General features: G+C 41.0%; 1 long non-coding RNA gene across 1 annotated transcript; it reads right to left on the bottom strand.

Annotated features, from left to right (window-relative positions):
- Positions 1–5,133: 5,133 nt before the first annotated feature.
- LOC148691191 (uncharacterized) lies at positions 5,134–5,960 on the bottom strand. The gene is made up of 2 exons (XR_015955610.1): positions 5,681–5,960; positions 5,134–5,587 (listed from the first exon to the last, which is right to left on the bottom strand). It is a non-coding gene; the product is annotated as an uncharacterized LOC148691191 (long non-coding RNA).
- Positions 5,961–10,485: the final 4,525 nt, after the last annotated feature.

Genomic DNA, 10,485 nt, shown 5'->3' with positions numbered 1-10,485 from the left:
TTTTAACTAAGGCTTACTCTTGAGGTTGCAAATAATCTGGTTAATTAGGATCTAGAACTTGGTATAGTTCTTGGTAACCTAGCCTCCTCTTGCTTAAGATTGGTCTCTACACTTGGCCACTTGCCTGCTTTGGTCGTTAGACTGCTCAATGCCTTGTTCACTTGTCGGTCCTCATCCCAAAGCACATGCTTCTCTGCTATAGCGAATGAGTATGCCAGAGTCAGGTCTTCTTTCATGATCAATTCTCCGAATAGGGGATGATTTGCAATGAGTCCCTTCTAGAAGGTTGTGCTAGCGATCGAGTCATTGCAGCTAACCATCTTTACCTTCTTCGCCTTGAACCTTTTTACATAGTCACGAAGTGACTCCTTCGGATTCTTCTTGATGTTGAAGAAATGATCGGACTTCCTTTTTATCGAGCGATCTGATGAGTATTCCTTAGTGAAGACTACAAAAAACTCGTTAAAACTCTGGACGGACTGTGGAAGCAGGGTATGGAACCAATCTTGCGCCTCAGCTTGCAAAGTAGTAGCAAATATCTTGCACATTAAAGCGTCGTTGGCCTTGTAGAAGATCATTGCACTGCGGTAGTGCTTCGAGTGCCTTTTCGGGCCTCATTTTCCTTTAAATAAGGTGAAATGTGGCATTTTGAACTTGCACGGAGGCTTTATCTGCTTGATCTCGTCTGTGAAAGGTGATCTGCCCATGTGTGCCATATCCTTGCAAAGGGCCTCGTCTATGGTCTCTATACGCTGGAATCCGCTTAATCGCTCAGTCAAGAACCTTTCTACTTCTTCTTGAATTTGGCTCTACCAAGGCAATGTGGCTTTTGGGTGCCCCCAATCATGACCTATTGGTCTCGGTTGTTCTTCCCTATACTCAGCTCGTCTATACTGCAGCTGCGGTGTATGTGGCACATTCTTGGGAAACAAACGGATTACTCGTAAGCTGCTGATTAAACTTAAGCTGGGTTGAGTGACTAATTCTCTGTCTGTCGTGCTGCTTACTTCGATGTGAGGTGGAGGATGCTCCTTGCAGGCAGCTGCGAATGAACATTTTTCCTCGAAGGTTGTCCATGTTGATTATCAGTGTATGGCCCCAACCATGAACACATACTCGTTCGAAGGCCTAACCAAAAGTGCACGTTTCTCTATGAGCTAAGATAAGAATATACGCTATCTCAGGGGCCCAGACGGGAGTGTACACTTCCAAAACACTCAATTTGTGGCTGGTCAAGGGGTTGTTTGCCGGGACGCTGCTAAGGAGAAATGTCATCGCCTATCTTTGTTCTAGTTCGGAACACCTCATCTGGGGCACACTGTATCTTGGTGCATTGCAGGAACTGGCTCACCAAAGTAGTTTGCTACGCAAAGGAGCTTGTCAGTCCTGCGACCTATCGGGATAAGTGTTGTTTGCCATTTGGAGTGGAGGAGCTGGGACGGTAAACATTTGCTTGAGTAGTGGAAGTGTAATGGACTATGGGTGCAAAGCTTAAGCCAGGATGGGTCAAATTTGCAGTAAAGTAAGGTGAAAATACCCTTGGTTTAACCGTTAGCCTCGAAATTTGGATTTGGACAGGTTGAACTAGTCTGGGACCATGTTGGACCATCTAAATGATTGTAGAAGCAAGTCGGGCGCAAAAGCTAGGCCGCCTCAGTTCGTCCTACTTGGCCTTGAGCTGGAGGTGCTTTGTGTTCGTGCTAGGATGCAACTTACGTCGTGGTTCGCGTGGCTTGGGCTACCTTAGTCTGGGCAGCTCGCGTCCAAGTGAATGTAGTAGGTGCTAAGGGCTACTAACGAGGGCGAGCAACTACCTGAGCTTGCGTCTATTGGTTGCTTGCGACATAGGCCTCTTACCCTAAGGTTTCCTCGCGTTGAATGGAGGATGCCCCGTGGGCCACTACAATAACAGCTACCGCTGCTGGCATGGCCACGGTACCTCGTGGATAAGGCAAAGGAGCGGTCCTTCCCATGGTAAGCTAATGAGTCGATATTATACTATATATTTTACCCTATTCTTAGTTATAATTTAGTGGTTATTTTGTGAGAATTTTGATACTTTGATTTATATTCTTAATGTAGGACATTCGACTTCCTTTGGAGCAAAACATAATGAAACGAACAAATTTTGGAGTGATTCAAATTGGAGGATGTTCATGTGTCTCTCAACTTGTTCGTATCAAAGTTTCATAATTTTTTATTGAGCGGTTTATTTATGGTGATGAAATAAAGGAGCAACGCGCAATGCAGTCAAAGTGACGTTTTGGGCTTATTTGGGCTTTTTGGAGTCCAAGATGGTGTCTTTTGGGTTCGAAGCCTTCACAATTACATTTGGGACATCTCAAGCTTTAATTCATGTCATTTTGGGCCTATTTTGGAGCACTGGAAGTCCAAAAACATGGCTTATTTGTGGTTGGGCACATTTCCCAAAGTTAGAATATGAATGTATTTCTAGTTATCATTCTATTATGTTTCCTAGTTTTTAGAAGACCTTTTCAAGTAAGGATTTTAATTATGTAGTACTATAAATAAGGCTTTTTAGCCATTAGAGAGAGACAAGGGGAGAGAGGAGAAGAACGCATAATATTTTGGAGAACTTTGCTAGGCTTTGACGATTTGTATTTCAAGGTGTTTTCCTTATTTTTAATATTATTTTGTTTTATGATTGTTCGTGACTAATTTCCATTTGCTAGGGCGAGGCTACGAGCGTTAGCAAGAATATGTAATTTCTTTTCAATTTACTTATGATATTATGCATGCACCAGTTTAAACTATCTAATTGCCTTAATGCTTAGCTACCATTAGGATCTTTAGAAAAGTAATTTGATTCAATTTGGGTCGGAGGTTGGTCCCTGAAATTGACGAATGCTTCTTGTGGTTAATATGTGCAAGTTCACTTAGGATGAATACCACGTCTTAAGGGTTGTATGGTTTTTCAAAAGGTTTCACAAAGTTTAATGAGTCATGCATGTTTAGATTTGATCTGAATACTATAGACGGGTTGCATGTTTGATATACACTCTATGTTGGGGGTCTAAGTAGGCATACTTTAGGAAAACGTAACCTTCAAAGTATGCATATGTAATTCATAAGTAATTGAAAGAACTACATAAGATTGTTAAGATGACGACAGAACCCTAGGCTATTACAATTTAATTTTCAAAAACTGTTTTCTTTTAGTTATTTTATTTTGTCACTTTATTTCGTTATTTTCTATCACATTTGTTTTTATTATTTGAAATCACAAAATCAACATTTTCTTAAACTTTGTTTTAAATAATTAATTAAAATGTGATTTAACATAAATTATTCATTCAATCCCCGAGGAGAACGACCTTGCTAGAGCCATCTATTCTACGATAACCTTGTCTCTTGCAAGTATTTAAAGTGTTTTTATCCCTACTTTTGTAGGTGGTAAAAATCCTATCAAGAAATTGGTGCCGTTACCGGGAATTGTTTTAAATAATTTATGTTTATCAACTCTTAGTTAATTATTTTTGTATATATCTTTATATTTACTTGATTTTAATTTTTTTTTTTTTTTTTGTTTTTTAGGTGACAATTTGTTGATTTTGAAAGCATTGAAGTAATGGATTGGTTTGGATCCTCACAAGGAGCATCGAGAGTTTATGCTATTTGCAATTTGAATACTCATGATGCTAAATATTGTCCCCAATGGCAATATTTTCTAGAGTTTGTGCAGCACCGTATTAATATGAAGAACAATTTTCAGAGGCCTAGGTGCGATTCCTACTCAAATTTTTATCCATCATGGCCAGAGCATCAAAATCCTTTGTGGGAGTATATAACAGCCTTTTGAATAGCCTCATGCACCAGCAAAAGCTAATTGGGAGATTGTAGTTGAGATATTGGCAAAGAGTATCCTAACAAGGCTTGTTCAAGCCGATCAAGAAATTCATAATATTCATAAATCAATGAAAAATCTAGTGCAGCAAGTTGAGCAACTCGTGCAAAAATGGAAAGAAAAGGGGGAACATGAGTCTCCTAGTCAACCAATTGGTAATCCACAATGTTCAGTGAGGAATGCTGCGGAATTCAAACACCCCAATATGCAGAGAGTTATGATAACATGCTGGAGGACACTAAAATTGAAGAGCCAATTGCACGTGACTCATGCCCTAAGGATGAAACAACTCATGCTGATCCTAAAATCCACCCAGAGCCTTTGGCTACCCAACTTCATGTGCCACCCAAATCTTTCCCACAAAGGCAGCAGGAAGACATGAGTCTTATTGTGTTAGGGGTGGTTCACACAAATTCAATATCTAATATGTCACCTAATCAGCTTTCTAACATGCTGACCGATCCGAATACAGGGCAGGTGCCTCCTGAAACAGTTTTTGTTGCTGAATTGAACACTCCAGCAGTAAAGCCCATAAAATTTAAAGAAAATCGGCGAAAGTCCTACAAGCAAGCTGAGATATACAACGAGAAGAAGAAAACATTTTATGGCAGCCAAATTCCTTGTAGAGAAATTTGGCCAATGCAGAAATTGTAGGTGTTAGATAGAAGATTTAAGTCAGCTCATTAGAGACACAAGCCTCACTGAAAAGGGTCCTATTTGATTACAAATCTTCATTCACATAAAAGGCCAAATATGATGGATTCAACCACTCACCTGAAACACATAATTGATAAACAAGTCATTATGTACCTACTTTTGCTCTATGATGCTGCTATGGAGTAGTTGATTCTAAGAGAACAGGTGATGTGACCATCAATTCCTTCCTCTACGTCTAGCTATAGACGTTAACTTAAGTGATAATTGAGAGGCAACCCTAATTAGATTTTTAATTAATCAGTATTTTATATTGGGTTTTATTCTAATTAGATTTTTAATGTGTGTTTTTGCAGGTTGCATCCGAATTTGATTGGCCCTAAATATCCAGTACACGCACACATTCAACTGAATCTTGCATTCAGCAGCATTCAACATCCATTCACTTCAAAATGCATTCATTAACCATACATTCATCAACACTTATCTGAGCTTCAATCATCAATACATCAACATTCATGAGATTCAGCAGTGCAGAAATCAAAGGAATGCAGAAACGGAAACAAAGTTGAGGTTCAGAAGTGCTTACAGTGGAGGCGCTGAGAAGACCTATGTATGCCTGAAAACCCTTTTACTCACTTTCTCACATTTTATTACATTTCATTACATTGTTTGGGGGAAGAATCCAAGCACAGAGGCGAGCAGAAGTTCAGGCCTAGCATTCAGATCCAGATTCAAGCACAAAAATTTCTCAGACATTCATCACATGGTTCATGCAAGACCAAAAAGAAATGTACATGAGTTTAATACAGGAAATTCATAGATTTATGGATTTGTGCATGACAATGCGCAGCGGCAAACACAAAATTTTTCAGTAATTTAGAATCATAGATACAAGGCATTTAGGCACAAAACAGAGCAGAGATAACATTTTTGAGGCAAACCCAGTTTTCACCTTTGCTTTTTGTGGATCTGGGAATAGGATCAATGTTTTGCTTTGAGAAATGAGGTTTTTGGTATGGATCTGTGAGATCAGTACTGACTTGTCTCTGGTCTTTTTTCATGTTCCTACACAGATCAAACACATGCATGCGTTATTCCATTATCATTTTTGAAATCCAACAGTAAAGACAAACTTTGGGAAGGCGGAGTAGATTTTACCTTGAATTTTCTGGTGTTCGTATGGTCTTGTTGTGTGTATGGGCCTGCAACTTCGTTTGCACGTGTGATGGACCATTTTTCTGAAGTTTGGACAGAGATACAGCTATAGAGGCACGGCTAGGTATCTGTTTTTGGGTTCAACAAATCCAGGACCATTGGAAGATTTTGGAATGACCAGAGAGCTAGGTAGAGATTGTTTTGGTTTTTGGTTAGAGAGAAAGGAGAGACATGAGAGCTGCAGCTTTATATTCTTTGAGACAAGCGCCTGTGGATTTCGAAGCTTAAAATGAGAAATCGGCAATGAAACGGCTATGTTCTGGGTTTTTTTGTGGTGCACATGTGAACTTGCAGCCGAAACCCGTTCTTTTTTCTTTTTCTTTTTTTTTGTCAAAGGTAAACTTTATTAGATTCCAACTAAAACATTTACATCTTGAGCAAGAATATTAAATAAAAACTCCGGACCAATCGAATCCCAACGGAAAGCAACTCCATGTAAGGCGACAACATGCGCAGCAACATTTCCACTCTACTTAACTAACACAAACCTCACCCTTCCTAATCGAGATACCAAAAGACCAATATCATGAATAAAGCATTCCAAAGTAGCATCGATCACATACTCTCCCGTAAGCATTCGAATAAGCACCTGAGAATCCGATTCAATCTCCACGTCCACACAACCCAACTTGATACAAACTCGCAAAACTGCTCGGATCGCAGCAGCTTCAGCCATCGTTGCCAAGTTGAAGAACACACCTCCTTCCCCACCAGCTGCTTGCAACAAACCAACAAAATCCCTTAAAACCCACCCATATCCACCTTTGCAAGTCTTCCCACACCAAGCCCCATCATAATTAATCTTCATCACACCAAAAAGTGGCCTCTTTCATCGAACCCGTTGACTCGTGAAGCTTACTTCCTGCAATGCCCAGCTCGAAACTCCAAGAGGTGTCGCCGCACTAAATTCACCATCTCCATGGGATTAATCAGCACGCCGCTAAAGACCATTTCATTCCGACTCTTCCATATTCTCCACATAACAAACACACACTCCTACATCAACTCCTCTTGTCTTTCATTGACGACCACATAGTCCCTGCAAATAGTCACGGAAATCCCTACCTGCCATAGATGCCATGTCCAGCTGCAAAGAGCAACAGTACCAAAGCACACGACTAAACGCACATTGGAAAAACAAGTGATACTCGGTCTCCTTTGCTGCTCCACACAAAACACAATTACTATCCCCTTGCATTCGGCGTTTAATGAGGTTGATCCCCACAGCCAAGGAATGGTTACAACACTGCCATATAAAAAACTTCAATTTATTTGGAACCACTAACCTCCAGATATCACCCCAACACCGGTCACCCTCATCCCTCCTACTCCCTGCCCCCGTCTCTTTCCTCCCAAGCTTCCCATTTTCCTCCATCTCCATAGCAACACCATATCCCGTTCGAACCGTATAGGATCCATTATTATAGTAGTGCCATATAAGTCTATCCGGACACCCCATTAAACTTACAGGCAGGCCAAGTATAATAGTACCTTCTTCCTCATTAAAGAACCTCCAAATGAGATCTTCCTTCTAAGCACCCCGCTCGGAGTCAATCAATGCATCCACCATCACCGGTATATCAACATGTTTTGAGCGCACCTTATATGTATGAAGCCATGGAAGCCAAGGGTCCTTGTGAAGACAAATACTCCGCCTTTCACCAACCCGTCATCTTAAACCTCTCTCCAAAATTCTCCTCCCCTGAATGATACCTTTCCACCCCCATGAAGACCTTCTCCCCTGCTTAGCCTTTATAAACGGCCTATCTGGAAAATACTTTGCTTAAGAATTTGACCCAACAACGACTTCGGATTAAGCAAAATCCGCCACCTAATCTTTGCTAAATAAGCTAGGTTAAAAGACAATAAGTCTCTAAACCCTAACCCTCCTATGTTTTTCCTCCGTTTCATTTTTTGCCAAGAAAGCCAATGCATGCCGCTCCTATCCCTATTCCCCTTCCACCAAAACTTAGCTATAGCTGATTCCAACTCCTTACAAAAGCCAACCAGAAGCTTAAAATAAGGCATCGCATAGTTAGGTAACGCCATAGCCACCAATTTAATAAGAACCTCTCTTTCTACAGGGGATATAAATTGCTTAGCCCACCCATTGATTCGTCCTTCCAAAGCCTCGCAAACCCCCTCAAAGACCACCTTCTTCGATGATCGAAAGTCAGCGTTACCAAAATCCTCTCAACCCTTAATATTGGTACAAGAAACAAGTTTCTTCCGTTGTTGCCTCGAACAATTAGCCCCAAAATGCAAGGAGCTCTTATCCCGATTAATAAATTGGCCAGAAGCTTCCGCATAGCACTTCAACACATCCATAACCTCGTGAACCTTATCTTCCTTAGCCTTACAAAAAATTACAGCATCATCAACAAAAAATAAGTGGGATAATGCAACCCCACCGAGCGCCACACATGCACCATGAAGAGATCCCTCATCCTCCCTCCGTCGTAACAAAGCCAAGAATCCCTCGACACATATGAGAAAAAGAAAGGACGACATAAGATCACCTTGCCGCTGCCCTCTCTGTGGTTGGATAAATCTCGTAGACGCTCCATTAATTAGTACACTATACGTGACCGTAGTGATACACTCCGCAATTCGACGACAAAATTCAATCGAAAAACCCAAAGCTTCCATCATTGCCAATAAAAAACTCCATTCAACTCGGTATAAGCCTCGCCATATCCAATTTCATTGCCATAGAAGCCTAGTCTCCATCACCTTGGTGATTTTGAGAGTGCAATATCTCATGCACCACCAATACGTTATCCTAAATATGTCTCCCAGCCACAAAGGCCGATTGATTTGGACTAATAAGATACGGCATAGCCATGTTCATGCAGTTAGTCAAAAGCTTAACAATCACCTTATAAGCCACATTACATAGGGATATCAGCCGTAATTAAGCCATAGTCCGAGGGCTAGCCACCTTCGGAATAAGAACAAGATGAGTGTGGTTCAAGTTCCGTAGAATCTTCCCAGAGAACCAAAACGCCTGAACCATATCCATGATATCCTTACCCACCACATCCCAGTATTCATGATAGAAACTACCAGCAAACCCATCTGGACCAGGTGACTTATCAGCAGGGATTTGGGACATAATGTGCCGCACCTCTTCCTCCATCACTGACTGCATTAATCTTCTTGAGTCCTCAACCGACATCATAGCCTCCACACATGTAGAAAAAGGTATGTAGGCTAAAAAATATATTTGTTATTGATACGTGAATGTGGAAAAATGGAAGAGAATGCAAATGGAAGAGAATGCTTATGGAAGAGAATGCAAATGGAAGAGAATGCTTATTTTTTCATTATGTTTCTCTACAAGATTACAAGGATATATATACATGATACAAATGTGTAGGTAGGACAAGGTAGCCGTCCTAGTGTGTAGGTAGGACAAGGTAGGACGGCTGTAGGACGGCTTGACGGCTGTAGGACGGCTAGTGTGTAGGTAGGACAAGGTAGAGGTAGGACGGCTGTAGGACGGCTTGACGGCTGTAGGACGGCTTATTCTTCCAATAATAATATTATATACAATTACACAAGGACTCCAACCATATTCCTTATTTGTCTAACACTCCCCCTCAAGTTGGAGAGTGGATGTCAAGAACTCCCAACTTGCGTAACATACCCAAAAACTTTTCTTTCCCAAGAGGTTTGGTAAACAAGTCTGCCAACTGTTGTGCCGTACCCACATGCTTGGTCTCTATTGTGCCATCTACAATCTTATCTCGTATAAAGTGACAATCCATCTCAATGTGACGAGTTCGTTCATGAAAAACAGGATTGGCAGCTATATGTAACGCTGCTTGATTATCACAAAATAAAATGGAAGGACCATCCAAAGGAATGTTCAAATCCTTCAACAAAAAACGAAGCCAAACTATCTCGCAACAAGCACCTGCCATGGCCCTATATTCCGCCTCTGCTGAAGAGAGCGAAACGGTTTTCTGTCGTTTAGTCCTCCAAGAAATCAAAGAACCGCCCAAGAATACACAATACCCAGTAGTCGAACGGCGAGTGATAGGACAACCTGCCCAATCAGAATCACAAAACGCAGTTAACTTGGTCTGGTTGTCAGAACGAAATAATAAACCTTGACCTGGAGTAGCCTTCAAATAACGAACAATACGAAGCGCAGCATCCATATGAGATATCCTTGGCTCGTGCATAAAACGGCTTAGAACATGCACAGAATAGGTGATATCCGGCCGAGTGATAGTGAGATATATTAACCGACCTACTAATCGTCGATACTTTTCAGGATCCTTGAGAAGTTCTCCTTTATCAAATAATTTTGTGTCATCCATAGGAAAAGCAATGGGTCGTGCTCCCAAAAAACCATAGTCCTTGAGAATCTCTAATGCATACTTGCGTTGAGAAATATAAATCCCTTGTTTGGAACGAGAAACCTCAATACCCAAAAAATATTTTAAATCACCAAGGTCTTTTATCCGAAAATGATCACGGAGAAAAGACTTCAGAGAATTAATGGCACTAGCATCATTGCCTGTAATCACAATATCATCCACATAAATGAGCAAAGCTGTGAAAGAAATACCAGACTTTTTAGTGAACAATGAATAGTCAGCTTTGGATTGTTGAAAACCGGCAGAAATGATGGCACGAGTGAATTTGGCAAACCATTGGCGAGAAGCCTGCTTAAGACCATAAAGTGACTTGTGAAGGCGACACACAAGATTCTCTCCCTGTCGCCGAAGACCACAAGG

This window comes from Pyrus communis, chromosome 14 (assembly GCF_041283825.1).
Source record: "Pyrus communis isolate YQ-2024b chromosome 14, ASM4128382v1, whole genome shotgun sequence".
NCBI classification, from domain to species: Eukaryota; Viridiplantae; Streptophyta; class Magnoliopsida; order Rosales; family Rosaceae; genus Pyrus; species Pyrus communis.
Note: the sequence above shows the minus strand (reverse complement) of the source record. Positions and strands in the feature narration are given on the sequence as shown.